This window comes from Danio rerio, chromosome 13 (assembly GCF_052040795.2).
Source record: "Danio rerio strain M-AB ecotype USA chromosome 13, GRCz13ab, whole genome shotgun sequence".
In the NCBI taxonomy this organism is placed as follows: domain Eukaryota; kingdom Metazoa; phylum Chordata; class Actinopteri; order Cypriniformes; family Danionidae; genus Danio; species Danio rerio.
This window is the reverse complement of record NC_141033.1, coordinates 37,519,938-37,538,089: the sequence shown is the minus strand read 5'-3', so window position 1 is coordinate 37,538,089 and position 18,152 is coordinate 37,519,938. Positions and strand designations below refer to the sequence as shown.

Here is an 18,152-nt window from a genome sequence, read left to right as displayed (position 1 = left end):
GTGTTGTATATTATGATACAAAAACCTTGTAATAAACTGCCATTACATTTTCTGTTATTTTACAGACTTCTGTCTACATATTATAACTTATACACCAGACTACTAAATTGTCAAGAAAAGTCCCTTTGTTAAACTGTAGAGTTGAATGTTCTACATCAAAAGTTAACAGAGCAGAGATCAGCATCCCAAAATGCAACTCACAAAAGTAAATAAACAGAAAACACCTAATAAACTGTTTATTACCAAATATTTTTTAAAGTGCAAGTAATTGATTTCCCAAGCTATTTACTTTACAAAAACACAACCAACATTATCTATACGCTTTAAAACACATGCAGATTCAGGCTAAGTAACTGAGGCATATGCGGTAAAAACTCCACCCTCTTCTGGAAAGGGGTGTGACGAGCAGCAGTTAATTTGCATTTAAATAGACATATATGAAAACAACCTTTAACAGCTGCAAATGGAAATTTTAAGAAACAAAAGAATAACACTCACACTTGTATTCAACAAAATACACTCACACTAGCAGCCATTATAAGACATCTCCTATTCTTACAATAAGATGATCATTGCTTTTCCACTCTATTGTCTGCATATTATGAATTTTTAAGGCAAATATGTACCCACTGTGAGACTCAAGTTGATGTCTGGTCTATGTCTCCATTATTTGCTTGTTTACACACTCACAGCACCATGAGGCTTTAATAAGTCAGTCTCTGTGGGGTATAAACACAGAGGTCTTTTGATCCTCTGTGTTATCATGAATACTCAGTAAGGTCAGATTTTGTATGTTCAGCATGAGAATTTGGCTTTGAGATCTACAGTTGAAGTCTGAATCATTCGCCCCCCTGTTTATTTTTTCCCCAATTTCTGCTTAACGGAGAGAAGATTTTTTTCAACACACTTCTAAACATAATAGTTTTAATAACTCATTTCTAATAAGTGATTTATTTTATATTTGCCATGATTACAGTACATAATATTTGACTAGTTATTTTTCAAGACATTTCTATACAGCTTAAAGGTACATTTAAAGGCTTAACTATAGGTTATTTAGGTTAACTAGGCAGGGTAGGGTAATTAGGCAAGTCATTTTATAATGATGGTTTGTTCTGTAGGTTATCAGGAAAAAAATTGCTTAAAGAGGCTGATAATTTTGTCCTTAAAATGGCGTTTACAATTTTTAAACTGCTTTTATTCTAGCTGAAATAAAACAAAGACAAAAGACTTTTTCCAGAAGCAAAAAATATTATCAAACATATTATCAAAATTTCCTAGCTCTGTTAAAACATTATTTAGTAAATATTTAAAAAGAAAAAAAAAATCAAGGCGGGGGGGGGGGGGGGGGGGGTTGGGGGGATGTGGATGGTTGTATTCAATGTGTTCTATAGGCAACTCCAATTACCACACAACAACTTAATGTCTTTGATTTGTAATTGAATATATTTGCCTCACCTAACTATCTCCTTATGGACAACCTCTAGCATGGTCCATTTGATTGGTAGCTCACTTTTATAAACATTGTTGTATTTGTATTTGTTATACTGAGTTCTGGGTATACTGGGTTCAAGTCAAGTGAAGCACAGTTACCCAAAAGAGATAAAAGCAATGTAAAATCAAGGTAAATCTATTTATAACCGCAGAACAGTCAACGCTTGACAATTTTACTGTTGGTGAGCGGTTTGTTGCTAGATGACCATCAACCTTTCTCTCAGAGGATGACATGATGACAAAATGAGTATATTCCATACAAGCTGAAGCTGATCGGTCAGTTCTTGCGTTCAGACAGTTCAGACTCGCGGTGCACTCACGGTATTCATTAAACTGTGTGGGTCTGGAAGGCACAAGCACGTCATGCCACTTGCACGCCTAAGGCCTACACCTCCATTGGAAATAACAAACCTGCGTGAACTGTAGAAAAGATGCGATAAGTGAATGGCCTTTAAAAGCCGCCGTCATTTGCAATCTGCAGCAATTGATCTTCTTGCAGACAGGCTGAATTTACCTGAGAGGTTGACAAATGGGTTGTGGATCCATTCTGGCCCAGTTCGTGGGTCCTTCACTGGGTCTTTTCTCCTTAGCAAAGAAACTTTTCAAAGACGTCTGTTCCTTACTCATTTTGCTGCTTGTGGGTTAAATTTGGGTATTCAAGTGACCGAGATGCAAGCAAGAGAATACGGTCATTTTTCAGACTCAGATAATAAATAAAACAGAAATAATTAATAATTTCTTGTGTGGCCCGGTACCACCTGATCTGGTACCGCAGCCCGGTTGTTGAAGACCACTGTGCTAAAGGATCTGTATGACAAGCCCTGCCTGGGTGTGTACAAGAAGGATATGTATCTAAAATGTACAACAATACATACCCTAAGCAGTGTATTGTTAAATTGGCAAAAATGTAGACAGTGAACTCTTGTGAATTTGTGGACTAAAACGTGCTTCTTAACGTAACTCCAGCAATATTATACGATTCACAAAAACCTAGGTTTACCAATGAAACTCTGCTCTGTAAAAATGAACTCAATCACACCACACAGGCATAAATATATACACACACACACACACACACACACACATATATATATGTCCAATTACAATACTCAATAATTTGATCAATTACTACCATCATGATCAGTGGTTAATATACACAAACATGTCTATTTAAATAGTGGTGACCCCAGATTAATAAAGGTACTAAGCCGAAAAGAAAATGAATGAATGAATGTCCTTTAAATAATATTCCGTTTGTCGCCTGATCAGAATAGCATATTTGTTTTCTTAGATCTACAAATAAATTTGCATTAATACACTATTTTGATTAGTCAGTGCTATTTCTGTCCGTATAATAATTCGCAATCCAATTTGACTTGCGTGTTTGAGGAGAATATTTCATACTTCTTACATCTGCAATACAAAGTCATGCTTGTGAAAGTAACATCATCAGGCAGATTCAGAGTCTCACAGCTCATACTAAGTTGCTAAACTATTCTCATTGATGCCCTTGCTGAATCTGAATGACGGCTTTCATTTCCCCCAGCGTTCGGAGGCGCAGGGCTGCGATTGAGCTGTTCGCTTCTCCTCCAGTGAGTTCTACCTCACGGAACATAGAGGAGCTGTAATACGGAAGGAAATTTGCATATCAAACATGCCATAGTTATCACTCGAGGGAGGACATCAAATCCTCCAGTGCTCATTCTCATGTTTGTTTGCGAGTTGATAGTCAAAGCTGTTTTGGTCTGATGCTAAAAGTGAATGCATTATTAGCTGCTCTGCTAATGGGGTGTGTATATTCTAGGTTGCTCCCGATCTTTAGTGATTTGATTCAGGGTTTATTTTAAAAAGGAAGATGGCAAACATCTTCTAAACTGTACTGGTAAGTTATAGCAATCAAAAATAGCATAACAAAGTCAGTTTGATAGCCTTGTTGGCAGTGTGCTGATATACAGCGCATCTGCTTGCTGGACTTTCTCAATTCCATAGCCCTCTATGTATAAAACTAACAAAAATAAATCTTTAAAATTAAATAAATGAGCGTAACAGAAAATTTATGCGGTTTCTAATGAATTACTGAGGATCGGTTATGGAAAATTAAATGTTATGATGTTTTTGATCATACTGTTTGTGTCTGCAGTGAGTGTTCAAGCCATAAAGGCTACACGCTCTTCTAGAAAGGCAGCAGAAGTACAGCAGTTTGGTTTTTCTTCCACTCAAAAACACATTTACACTAAATGATAGATTAAAATGATGACTGCTGTATTTTGAGTGGAAACTAGGGCTGCACAATATATCAATTCAGCACTGATATCGCAATGTGTGTTCACAATAGTCACATTACAGAAAATGCAGTGTTGATTTGGACATTATAGTTTACAATAGGGGTATCAAAATTAATCGTTTCTTTGGTGCACCGCGATGCAGACGCGGATAATTTGGTATCGGTTCAGTAATAATCATAACCGGTTATTACTAACGTCATTTACCTCATATGTGCTCTGTCGCGAGGAAGGCGATCGCGAGTATTTACAACGCTCTAACTACTTAAAACTCATAAACTGTGCACAATTTCACTGTGTGTGTTTGCTGGATCAGTCTTTCACTGACATATACAACAAAAGCCCCTATTTCACTGAGATCGAGAGAATGAAAGTCATTTCTCTCGCTCTCACACACACAGTGGCCCATTTGACCTGCTGGGATGGCTTTTCTTCTCCTCTCGGCTGTTTTACAACGTTACTTCTGGATAAAGAAACGAGCGCTTGTCTGCAGAGTTTTCTCCACCGTGTCTATCATACATCAGCTGTGAGATCGCCGCTGCCGCCTGCCGCTCAGTCTCACTCATCTGTGAAGAGCAAATCGCGCAAGAGCCAATCGCAAACGTTTTTGTTGAGGGTGTGACCAATCAAAGAGGTGTAAGAGAACTAGACAAGGATCAGAAATTGAGCTAGATATTTATATTTGTTTATATTATTTGCTAAATGCGTCTTGTTTAAAGTTACAGTTTAAATATCTGACTGTTTGTATTAAATGACAAAATTGTATTACAAATAATACATAAATATATTTATACATTTTAATACAAAAACTGCTGCTGTGAAGAAAATATAAAACTGTGTATGAAAAGCACCATCAATGCACCATGATGCACCGAAATATCGAATTGAACCGAATCGATGGCATGATAATCGTAACCAAACCAAACCGTGAGACTAGTGTAGGTTCACAGCTCTACAATTAAGAAAACATGAGATTTGTGGAGTCATTGTACAGTATAACCATATCAGAGTTAAACTTTGTGTTTAAGTAGAGATGTTCAGATCCGATCACGTGATTGGAAATGAGCCCTATTACGTGGTTCCAGATTTGATTAGAATCGGACTTTACCTCTCAATCAGGATTCGAATATATATTTAGAATCTCATTATTTTTTAACCCATCTTATGCTGTGGCACAGAGTTAGATCTCTTTCTTGACTTCACACATAAAACAGCAATGCGTGCAGCATGACATCACTTAAATGCCGGCAAAGTAGAACACGAAAGCAGCTTAAAGCGGAAAGCGTGAGTATCTCTGCGCTCTTGATGTATTATAAAGTTGATGACGACAACATTGCCATAGCAAACTGTGAGATATGTAAACTGGGAATTGCAAGAGGTGGAAAGGAAAAGGCTACATTTAACACAACAAACCTGATAATACATCATAACAATAACAATACATCAAGTTTCATTAAGAAAAGCATACAATTTCCTTCTGTGAAACTTACTATTGTGATGACAGTAAGAATTTGAAATGCAGTTCTTAAAGCACATTACTGGCTTTGCAAAGACTGTGGCACATTTATTTGTATTTATTTTTTGTTTAAATGCCTGCCGGGTATTTAAAACAGAGGTGCTATTTGTTTTTATATTAGATTTTTTATAATTACTGTTGCATTAAAGTCCAAAAGTGAAGAATTTATGTCATTTATTACTTGATAGTTCAAGCTACCTCACAGAAGTGCTCTGTTTGTTCAGATCAGTTGTCAGTACTGGTAGATACTCAAAATCAAATGACTTGAGGGCTAAAACAAAAAAAAAAACTTTTTGGGACATCCCTACTTTTAAGGTATTTCAAGAGAGTGTAAAGCACTTATTTTACATTTCATTATTGAATTTTTGTACCTGGATATTGTTTGACTCTCCAGGAAAACCATAAAGCACTATATATTTTACTTTTTCTTTACTCAATTGTAATTATTCTTGCTTGCAACTTGTTTATAATTCTTATACATAATTCACACCCTTATAAAATCGCCTGACTCAATCTAATTTAATGAAGTTCCCCCAAAAAGAGCTATTGAAAGCCATCTGGTGAAATTGTATTCATATTGTAACAAAATATTGCAATGTCAAATTGTTCCAATATTATGCAGCTCTAGTGGAAACTATACAGGCACATTGTGGTGACAACTAAGACTTGAATACATACATTGTTTTAACTTTTGTGAATAGAATTTACTAAATGCACTTCTGTGCGCAAAATGTAGGCACATCTAAGCATTTATTCACAGTAAACTCATTCTCACTCTAAATGCATCCATTAATAATAATACATCATGATGGAAGTTAAAGTGATTCCTCAACAGAGCGAATCGTGTGCTTTTCATGTCAGTATTGACTCTTTTTTTTCTCATTGCATAGCAATAAAAATGCTACAGGGTACTATTTGCACAAGGTTTTGAGGCATTTATCAGGAGGGGTTGCAAAAACAGTGGTCTCTTAAATGTCTCCCAGGGGTAGCGGCAGAGCATTAACCAGGTCACACTGGTCTATTCGTGTGTTCTCAAGTTCAAGGCGGCAGTCAAAGGCCGTGAATTTAATCTCCATACAAGCAAAAGCTCAACAATGAACAAAGTGGCATCACTGAGTTTGAAATAATGTATTTAAAAAAAAGGGAATAGAAAAAGGGCAATCTACTCTACATGACTCTATATTATGCTAATGATGTGGCATTTCCATTCAATAGAAATCAATAGAAGCCAAAATAGTGGTTTGGTATCAAAATTGCTTTGTGTTCTATGGATACGGAAAAAGTCACACTGGTTTGGAATGACATGAGCAGTGTTGGGTAAGTTACGTTAAAAACTTAATAGATTACAAATTACTACTATTGGAAAATTGTAATCTGATTACATTACTAATTACTTTATTTTGAAGTTTTAAAACAAATAAAATAAATCTATAAAAATACAACATAAACTTCAGCTCTTAATTTAATACTCAATGAGAAACATAACTGACAAACATTGTTGATCACAGCAGCTTGACATCATAGACTAAAATATATGGACGTAGTATCCGTGACGTCACCCATAGGTTTCTGAAGAGCGCAAAAGAAGCCACAAGTAGGCGCGGCCAACCGTCGCCATTTTGGTCACGCGTCATCACACCCACGGCGGGATACCAAACAAGGGCAAAGAGGCGGAGAGTGAGCGGAGCTACAGACACCTGCTAGCATTTAGCTTGGACCTGGTTCAGACACACTTTACTTTGGGAGAAATGCTTAATACTTTATCACTTGTGACTCGTTTGTATTCTGACCACTTGTGCTTGGTTGTATACTATATCAATAGTGTTTAGACTTTTAAAAACACTGCTGTAATACATTGAGCCACTAAACATTGTTCTTATGACGTTTTTAAACAGGAGGAAAACGCGAATTACTTACAAACACTTCAGATATAGTCTGTGTTAGTTACTGTAAGACTATTGATAAAATCCAGCATAACACTGTATGACAACGCTTCAGATGACTGTTCTAGAGCCTACAGCTAATCAATCTGACAGATTCTGGAGTGCATTACAGCTCTAAATATAAATATAAACAATAATTGATCTTAAATAAAACAAATACATGTACAGAGATGGTATATAAGTATATAACTTTACTCACATGGGAAACGGAGGCCACATGAATGGTTTGTGAGCACAATTAAGTTCACTCAGCATGCCATGCCCTCTAATAATTGTGGGAAACAACTCCAGAAGGCAGTTGACTGTGTAAAGACACATAAAACAACACAGAAATACGATAAATATGCCGAGTTCAGTGGCTAATCTGCCGGATTCAGCTGAGGTGACGTGACGGCGACCAGCGAGACCTAACTCAAGTGGCCACTCCCTTAATTATGCAAACTTAATATAACTTAATATAAAGGAAACGGATGAGTTATAAAAAAATTCACGCCCCTCACAGTTGTCATGAAGGGTAATATTAGCTGTATGAACCAAAATCTTTTTTTGTACCAGGCTGTAAACACCTTTTTTTCTGCTGTAAAGTTGGCCATTCTAACAGTGGGCTCAATTGAAATTTGCTCTGTTTTGGAGCCAGGAGCGGCCAGGACTAGCGGAATTTCGGATGAATTGCAGTTTTAGTTACTTCCGTATTGGCTTCCTGAGGGAGAGCGGGAGGTTGCCGCTTGCTTGACACATTCAAAAAACAAAAGAGTTTGCCCAAAACTTAAAATTCTCTCATTGTTCACTTGTTCCAAACCTGTTTTTTTTTTTTTTTTTAACACAAAGGAAGACATTTAGATGCAAACTGGATACTGTAACCATTGACATCCATATTATTCAAAAGCACTGCAGTGTTTGGCTGTTCTGTGTTTGTCTGAGATAATTAGTCTAACTATACTTAATGTATATAGTCCATACAAAGTATGAAGCGAATCAGTCAGTTCTTGTCAAGTGACACGTGTTTTTTTTTTAATGGGTGCGCCTGGGAAATGCGAGATGCGATATGTGAATGGCCCCATAAGTAGCTAAGCTTCTCTTCACATTCACAAGATACCTGCACTCCCGATCCTGCACAAAAATCCAATTTAATCTGTTTAGGCTGAGTTGGGTCGCTGTGTTTTTGAGCATTGGTGACTTCCTTGGTGATGAGTGCTGTAATAGAATGCTTTCTATTCAAGTGCTAGAACAAGTTGCTGGTTGAGTAGTCGAAAGTTCTTTAGAGTTCCATAGACTGCATTTCCCAGCATTATTTTTGTTTTCACACAAAGCAATGCACGTATTCCACTTGAAGAAGCAACCGCTCTCGACAGAAACCATTTCAGCTTGCGTTCTCCAGCTCTTTAAAAGCACATGGTTATTTACTGACGTTGCAGCAGAAATTTGGATTTAAAAGAAGCAGTTTTTCTTCTAAAAAATATATTGGTGACGTAAGTAACGCAACTACATTGACTTAAGTAACTGTAATCAAATTACACAAATTTCAAATGTTATCCAATGCATTATTGCGTTCCCCAAAAATATTGGGGGACATATAATACATGTTACACCTATGTTTGGACAGGGTACAAATAACAATAATTGTGTAATAAAGTTCGTTGGGTGGGAAGAAGAAGACAGGGTCTGCGATATCAGGTAAGCACAAACTTTCTTTATTTTTCACTGTGTTTGCGCTGGGCACTCATGTGCGTGTCTGTGTGTTTCAAGTCTGTGAATGGTCAGGCTCTCCTCTCTTTCGGCTTCTCCTTCTCCTCCCCTTATGAAGGTGTCTCTCCGGCCCAATCACTAGAAAATACAGGTGTTAATAATTATTTATGATTAGACCACTGACCAGCCGCCGGTGTCTCCGCTTGCTCTCCCCCCTTTCTGGGTGTTCGATCATGCCTTCCCCACCAAAAAATGATTCAAATGTTCATTTTTGGGTGAACTAACTCTTTACCAATTACACTTGCCATTGTCAAGAGGAGAATCAGAAGACTAACCCAAAGTAGTAGCTGCAGTTCACAGCATGTTGGAGTCTCCACAATCCAGCATTCAGATTTGACCTACTATCAGAAATTGTGCTGTTACCTGATCTGAATACTTCTTTTAGTGAATCACAAACTACACACAATACAGACGTCACATGCACAATTTCACCAATGTGCACGGGTTTTCCCAAAGCTTTTACCTTGCTAATGCTAATGTTGCCTTACCATGAGAGCAACCTTCAAGCCTGATCCATTCTGTCCTTCTTAATTCGCCAACAACACAACCTCATCATGTGTGACAAGACTGTTTCTGCCTCAACCCAACACTGCTGCCCTTCATAAATAATTAAAGATCTAATCTGTGATATTTCCAAAGGTCAGCAGCACAACAAAGCCACAAAAAAAATGCCAGCCTCCCCATTTCTCTCAACGTTTTCACTTTCTTCACTACTTCCGGACTGAGCCTTTTGAGAATTCCAGGAGATTTCTTTTTTATTTCATTTTTTTTTTGTGAGCCAGCAATTATTGAACTCTCAAGATTGACCTACAGTCCATTTTGAAGCTCTGCAGATAATGATATAAAAAACACCCCGCAACCTCAGTCCAGCTAAATGCTAAGGAGCAAAGGTCACTCAAGCCTTCCTGCATACCCAAATACCTAAATGTATTATTTAAATACATCTGAATATAAATATGAGCTAGCGCTAACCTTGATTGGTCTCCTTGATGCATTATCTATAAGATTTCCCAAATCTCCAGACGCAGGAGAACTATGCTATCTTCCGCTCAGCTCAGGAAGTGCTCTCAGAATTAACGATGCCAGCAAAGACATTCCTAATCCATGAGGTATTAACTGTACATTACCATTATTCACATCACGAATGCAGAAGCACGAAACTTTCCCAGTTATTAAAAGTTAATCCTTGTGTATAATTGTAACGCATGCATTGTTTCAGCAGTGACGATCTCTGCTGTAATTAGCGCAGTTATCATGTCTGTGTCCGCACACTGGGTTATGTAAATGTAGCGCGCTGAATGAAATGTTTAGTGGGTTGGAGATTTATTCGAATGTTTAAAGCTGACAGTGAGCTTAATCATTACAGCTTGCTCTAGTGGAAGGGATTTTTTTCAGCAAACAAGGTTTTATCTCGCTTCGCCTCTCGACGGCAACGTCAGAGAAAGACACAGAAGGGAAGTTTTCTTTAGCCTCAGAAACATCATTCCTGAGTTCCTTTGTTCCCTGTATCGCGCTGGAACAGAAGAGGAACGCTGGCCAACTGGAGAACTGTTACATCGTCACATATGTCAGGGAAACAACTGAATATAGAGAGTCTGGCAAGTTTTTGCTAGAGAATTCTTAACATCTTTAATGTTCTTTGACATTTAACCCTCAGAGAACAAGTTTATATTCACAACCAAAGCCAACTCTCCCTGGGAATCTGTTTTGTAAACTATGCAACAACACATGCTTTGACCTTCTTGAAATGTAGATACAGTATGCTGATTTCTGAGCAATCCTCTTAAATTGTTCTTGTTCCTCAAATATTGCTAATTCACACTGACCTTCAGTAAAGAAGCTGGAAATGCATAATATGAGGCCTACAGCAGGGATGCAATGACCTCTATTAAAGAGCCCCTATTATGCATTAAAAAGGGTCATATTTTTGGTTTTGGGGTCTCCAACAACAGGCTGAGATGCATGCAAAGTCAAAAAACACTTTCATTGTCTTCTAATTTGCATTTATTTTTACCTTATTATCCCAACGACTTCCATATGATTTGTTTAGCGATTTATTTGTTCCCAAACCCCTCCTCAGCACGATGCTAATCTGCACTGATTGGTCCGATGACCCAGTCTGTTGTGATTGGTCGACTGCGTTAAGCGTGAGACAGAGAGAAATGCCCACCACGGCTTATCAACAATTTTAAAGTAGTCTTAGTGCAGAGTATGTACCTGCCAACACTCCCGTTTTTCCCAGGAGTCTGCCGTTTATCAGATCCATCTCCCGTCACCCTCCCATTTTGTATTTCTCCTAGAAAACTCTCGTAATTTCCTGTAAAAATGTTGGCAGGTATGTGTGTGAGCCCAATGCAAGAGTGCATTAAAGCAATGCAGTTTAACACCAGTATATTGCTTTATTCTTAACTAAGTGGAAAAACAGTGACACGCATTCTGTATTAATCCACACAGTGGCAAAAGCTGAACTATTTTGAAACTTGACCGCCGCACATGTGTAGGAACAGCTGAGGGTGGCCATAGCAACAACAAACGGCAGTGGATCGCGATCTCACAAACGCATTTAAATCCATAAACAAAGCGGCACGCGAAAATTTTCAACATGGCTTTAGTCGTTATATATGAATTTAAAGAGTTAACCAGATACAGTACAAGCAGTTACAAGTAACAAAACGCATCAAAATACATAATTTGCAAAAAAGAGAAAACAAGGAGGCAACAATTTTCTACTGTAAGGTTCCTGTCAAGCTCTGACAAAATCCCATATACAGTAGTCTTTTCTGACCCTTCCTTCAAAAAAACGGTCGACAAATTCCCGGTTGTAAGCATGTAGATTGCTAAAACACTCATCAGAAAAATAACAGGAACACAGCACAAGGCTAGGGCTATAATTCTGATGTATTTTTGCAAAAATAAACTTTAACCACTGACTCTTCACAGCCTCATCTTTAGGTAGGGAAAATAACACTTACTTTCCCCTTACACTTCAGAGTGCAGTGCCTATGCGACATGATTCAACTGGGATCTGCTAGTGTTTGTCTTCCTCTTTTTCCTTCTACAGTGTGTAGGCAGGGCCGGGGGTTTAAATTTTCCTAGGTCTGCACGCGCAACAAATATGCGAGGCTTGAGTTCAGTCACTTCAAAACAGCAGTGCATAAGTTAAAAAGTAGCCTAGTTGTGACTTAAATGGACACTTGTTACAACTTTCGTGCTACTAAATATTTTTGTGTCGCAAACTGAACTTAACTTAAACATAAAGCTACGTTCCAACTGTTTACTGCAGCCCCCCGAATGATGACAGGTATGTAGTAGTTACCAAGGCCCTAGTGTGGACATTACATTCCAGTTTAAGAAAGAACTTACAAACAGCTGGTGCAACCCTACCCTAGTGTTTAATTCATTTTTTTTTTTTGTAATTCAACCACTTTTATGATTTATTTCAGTGGAGATTTTGTGTATGAGGTTCTTCTGGTCTTTATTTTATTTATTTAACAGGGCCAATATACTTGAAATTGTTATACAAAGACAAGCAATGCTACATACATTAGGCATATAGCACAAACCTAATTTGCTGTCCTTGTACCACCTAATATTTTGAAATATGCCTACATCTTCCATATGAAGATGAAAGGGGAGAATTGAAAACAGTACAGTCGCAGTGCATTGCAAAAACGTTTTTGTCTGACTTTTATCTTGTTTCTGGTTCAAATATCTACATTTTCTTAAATTCAAAAGCATTTTTTAGACAAGCAGAAAATATTGGCTTGTTTTGAGAAACGATATGTCAAAACTAAGTGAGTTTTTCCTTAAAACAAGCTAAATAATCTGCCAGTTGGGTAAGTAAAATAATCTTATATAAAATTTTGCTTAGGTTTAAAAGTAAAGATTGACATGACCGGATTATCCAAACAAAGTGAAAAAATTGAGCTGGTTTGAACTTTGAAAACAACACACATGCAGGCTAGTCAATGATGTGCTTTACTGCTCTTGTGTTTTGGTCAGTGCAGAAACAAACTGACATTGAATGGCACAAACAATTTAAATAAATGGGTTTCTTATAGCAAAGATTTCTGCATCTGGTGTGAAAGCTATTGTGTTAAAGCTATGCAGTCACTATGGCTATAGGGAGATTAAAACCAGCTTGCTAAACACTGCCTGTCATTGCAGTCCAGCATAACCTTTTTTAAATTCATACTTCTGAATGTCACTTTCGGCCAATAATTTTCAGTATCCCTCGGTGCATCTCTGCTTTTTTCTAAATTCAAATCAAGCCTACCTTGTTAGATATTAAAGTTTAAATTCCATCTGCCCACAACATATCTCATAATATAATTAGTTCAGTATGGAGCAGGTGGTCTTTTGTTGTTGTAATGCATTCAACCGCTACAAAAGCAATCCAATCAAATGTGTTTTTAACAACCTCTGGAAGTGGTCCTAAAGGGACAATGTCAAAATGCTTTAGACCCCATTTACACCTGTATTTAGCACTGTCCATCTGTGATGGGATTGCCAAAAAATATTAAATCTCAGCGTAAACAACCCTATATTTAACGGTATGGTATCAGTTACCAAATTTGTTGGTGTATTTATTTCCTTTTATATCACTGTTTGATGTGGCTTTAACCACATATAATTAATAGTTTTACAAATTGAGAACACTAGGTCTCAAACTTCCACACTTTCTTCAGCTTATTACTATATTTACATACATATTTTACTGTATATTAGGCATGGGATGATAAATGTTTTCAAGGCATACCGTGGTTTGGAAAAGTCAAGGTTTTAAAACCAACAAATCTTTCTGTAATGCCATTCCTAAGGTATGTGTAAGATTTTTTTTTATTTATATTTTTTTAGGACAACAGTATCTCCAGCAGAAAAAAAAGCTGTTTTAAATTGTAAAGAAAAGTTTTTGAAACAAATGAAGACAGCAGAAGTCAATGATTTACTTGAATTGTATAGCCTGACGTGACTGCTCCAAAATATCATAAATCATTCAAAAAATATAATATATTATTTTCAAAGGGAATTTTTTTTTATGTTTTTTTTATCCAAGACATTTAACAAGAATATATTTTAGAGCAGTGAGCACAATACAGTGATACCGTGGAACTGTGATATTTTTATCCAAGGTTATCATACAGCCAGAATCTTTTAAAGGCGTGTGTGTCCAGCCATTCAAAACTTTGGAATTTTGGGACTTTGAAACAAAAAAATACAGTTTAAATGCACTGCATAAGAGATTAATGGTTTGTATAACTAAAAATATCAAGTAAACAAATAAGTAATTAAAATTAAAATATAAAGCAGTACAACTGTTTTCAAGATTATTATTAATAGAAAATGTGCAGAAAATTAGTGTTGAATGGATTCTGAACGATCATGTCGACCTGAAGACCGATTAAACATTTCAGACAATTCCGCTGTAATCAATTAGTCAGGAAAGACATATAGTATGTTTTCAGTTCATTGTAACCTATTAAACTAAGTTAATCATGTTCTAACTTTGAGCTTTTGAACTGTTAAGCTGTTTTAAGTCAGGTTAGCATAATATAAGTTGGAATGGACTCAAGTTCAATGGAAGGCAAACAGTATTTTTATAGTGTAGGAATAAACTTAAAAATGTACACACATCAAGTTCTAATCAAGACAAAAATAGGACTAATCAAGTTCTCAATAAGATCTCAAGCTTAGCTTTGTTCATCTAGTTGCTTTGATTACCAGCTTACTGAAACAAACTCAGCCTTTTGAATGTTAGTTTCTTTTTTTTTAAACAAAGCTATCATATCAGGTCATAAAAACTTGTAAAATAACGTGCATTACATTACCAAAAAGCTACCCACAATCTTTGTCCTCTGCGATAATAATCATGTTAAAACTCCTCGGCAGAATGGCTAAGTTGAAACTTAAATTTAGTTCATAACTAGGAGCTTCAAAGTCGAGAGGAAATATTAAAAGCTGAATGTTTACTATTTACTTCTCTCTCCAGGTTGTTCCTTATCTATGGCAACAGCAAAGCAGCGCGGGTGCAGGTAAACATCATGTGGTCTATGTATGTCTGTGTAAGCGTGTGAATATGGAAAAGCCTCAGTGTGTGCCACTAACGCGGCTGCTCATGTGTGACGTCCTCTCTCTGCCCTCTCCTTGTGTTCTGCTGGCAGGGTTGATTATGCCGCTTGTCCTTTTAACCCTGCGGCTTTGAGTTAGTGTCATCCCGGGTCTCTCATTAGTCTCTTTTTCCCATTAAACATTCATGATCTGCGTTTGCATGTCAACAATGCACAAAGGTCACTGAGGAATGATAACTCTGGATGGTTATGGTTTTCGCATCGCACATAAACTCTAACTTTATTTCTCAAATAAAATCTCTGGCTTGCACCAGCTGCGACTGCCTCTGTGAGTTTTCATAAACCAGGAAAAAAAAATATATTGGGCTGCCATGCTTTAACTGGGCTCAGACTGTCAGAGGTGAACGACTTTTAGATGTTTTATCAGTTATATTTATGACCATCAGCATTTTTATGATTCAGGGGCTGAATAAAACATTAATAATGATGATGATAATAACCAACACTGGCTCATTCTGAAAATGTAGCCCTATATACATTTCTGGAGATCTCATATTATGTAGCCAGAGCTGTGTATGGCTGCATTTAGTCTTTAAAACAAACACTACGGGGCAGTATGACAGCGTTTCTTTTCTCGCTTACCAGCTGACCACCTACCACTATATGGATGGCTTTTCTGCTGTTACCAGATGGTTAGTAGCGGGACATGTGAGTTGGCGGACTTGAGATGCAGAGCAGTGTTGTCTGCGTCAACGGGGTTTGAGTCCAGTGATGAATGGTTCCAGAAAACAGACGAAAACAAAAACTTAAATCTGTCAGTTGGTCAGACAGTCAACAGCAGCCTCTGATGAATTTACACGAGAACAGCAGGCACGAATGGCACTTGCGGCAAAAACACATAGCTCTTGGGACATATTTTGCTCTCTCCAGGAATGTATATAGGGGTACATAATCAGAATGACACTGGGTTGATAATAACACTAATAATACAACAAATAATTAATTTTTACTGTTGGTGATCTATAACAATGGAGCTTTCCGGGTACTCTCTATTGTAAAAATAGTTTATTAAAATGATTGTTGTTATGAAAATTACACTCTTAGAAATAAAGGTCACTGGAGAAGTACCTTTTCAAAGGGTTCATATTGGTACTTTAAGAGGATTTTAAGTATGTCAAGAGGAGCACTTTTGTACTATTTTGGTACTATTATGTACTCTTGAGGTATTAATATGGACCTTTTAGGTACAAATTTGTACATTTCGAAAAGGTACCTCCCCATTGACAGCTTGCGTACCTTTATTTCTAAGAGTGTATGTATTTAAGTTAGGATCATCTAAAAAAGGCAACGTTTTTTAACTGACAATATCATTTCCACTTGATCAATTTGGCATTCAATTTAATAAATAATTTGTAATTTGGATAAATTTGTTTGCTATATGAATAAATGTCAATAGAAATGTTGTTGTTGCTGTTGGTGTTTTAAAACCAAGAAGTAAAATTACTACTTCTGTTAGTTTCTAATATTTTTTTATTTTTATTGTTATTTTATTATTATTATTATAATTCATTCGATCATTTTCTTTTCAGCTTAGTCCCTTTATTAATTTGGGGTCGCAACAGCGGAATGAACCGCCAACATATCCATCATATGTTTAAGCAGTGGATGCCATTCCAGCTACAACCCATTACTGGGAAACACAAACACGCTCATTCACACACACACGCTCGTACACTATGGTCAATTTTAACATACCCAATTCACCTATACCACATGTCTTTGGACTTGTTGGGGAAACTGAAGCCACCGGAGGAAACCCATGTGAACCCTGGGAGAACATGCAAACTCTACACAGAAATGCTAACCAACTCAGCCGAGGCTCGAACCAGCAACCTTTTTATTGTGAGGCAACGTGCAATCCACTGCGCCACCGCGTCGCTATTATTTAATTTTAATTTTATTTGCTCTAGCATTTTTTATTTCCCTAAGCTGCTAATGCCTCTGTGAGTTTTCATGAACCAAAAAAGAAAATTATTGAGCTGCCATGCTTTAACTGGGCTCAGACTGTCAGAGGTGAGATACTTTTAGATGTTTTATGAGTTACATTTATGACTATCCGCATTTTTATGAATAAAACAAATAATTATTAGTAATAATGATGATAAATTAATGATGATGATGATGATGATAATAACATTAATAATACAACAAATAATTAATTTTTACTGTTGGTGATCTATAGCAATGGAGTTTTCCAGATAAAGTCTATTTTTAAATGGTTTAATAAATCTATTGCTTTAATCTAAAAAAAAAAAAAAGTAAAGTTTTTTTAACTGCCAGTATCATTTTAACTTGATCAATTTGGCATTAGTTTTAATAAATAATTTGTAATTTGCTTTGGATAAATTTGTTTCCTATAAGAATAAATGTAAATATAAATATTTTTGTTGTTTTAAACCATGTAAAATTAAATAGTGAATTTACTATTTCAGTTATTTTTCAATATTTAAATTAATTTAATTTAATTTAATTCTATTTTATTTTATTTTATTTCATTTTACACACAAACATGTAGCACTGGCATTCTTTATTTCTCAAATAAAATCTCTGGCTTCCAGCAGCTGCGACCGTTTCTGTGAGTTTTCATAAACCAGGAAAAATCATCAGGCTGCCATGCAGTAACTGGGCTCAGACTGTCAGAGGTGAACGAAATGCAATTTCTATAGGTAAAATGAAAATTGGATGGTTCCTTCCATCTCCCATATGTGTCAAGGATCCAATTTTAATATATTTTCTGTCCCCTAGAATGATTGTTTGCTTCCTGCGAGTGCTCACGGTTCTCTCCCGCTGCACGGCTGCAATTATCAATTACTCATTGACACTGATGTCTCCTTTATCATCGTTACGTCTCTGCATGTTGTTCACACATTCTATTACATTCACTTGATACAAGTCAGTGCTACTGCAGGCATGGCGTCTGTGTGATATCAAACTTTTAAAGTTTTAAACAGCTTGTTTTGCAGTTTACCCTCAATAAAGAGTTTGTTGCCTCCACAGAGAGTAAGAAAGATGTAAAAAAAAAGCTGTGGAAAGCACTTGGTGT

General features: G+C 36.6%; 1 protein-coding gene across 12 annotated transcripts in view; it reads right to left on the bottom strand.

Moving 5' to 3' along the window:
• LOC141377032 (uncharacterized) overlaps nt 1-18,152 on the bottom strand; it is a 316,142-nt gene that overhangs the window by 156,282 nt on the left and 141,708 nt on the right. Inside the window, exons 3-4 of one of the 12 annotated variants that reach the window (XR_015506218.1) lie at nt 7,972-9,059; nt 5,366-6,817 (exon numbers count right to left, since the gene is read on the bottom strand). The exons of 10 other annotated variants lie outside the window; for them this stretch is intronic. The gene's annotated coding sequence lies outside the window, so the exon portion shown is untranslated. Of the gene's footprint in view, nt 1-5,365; nt 6,818-7,971; nt 9,060-18,152 lie in introns of those variants that run through there. One more of the 12 variants, XR_015506213.1, reaches the window with a different exon arrangement.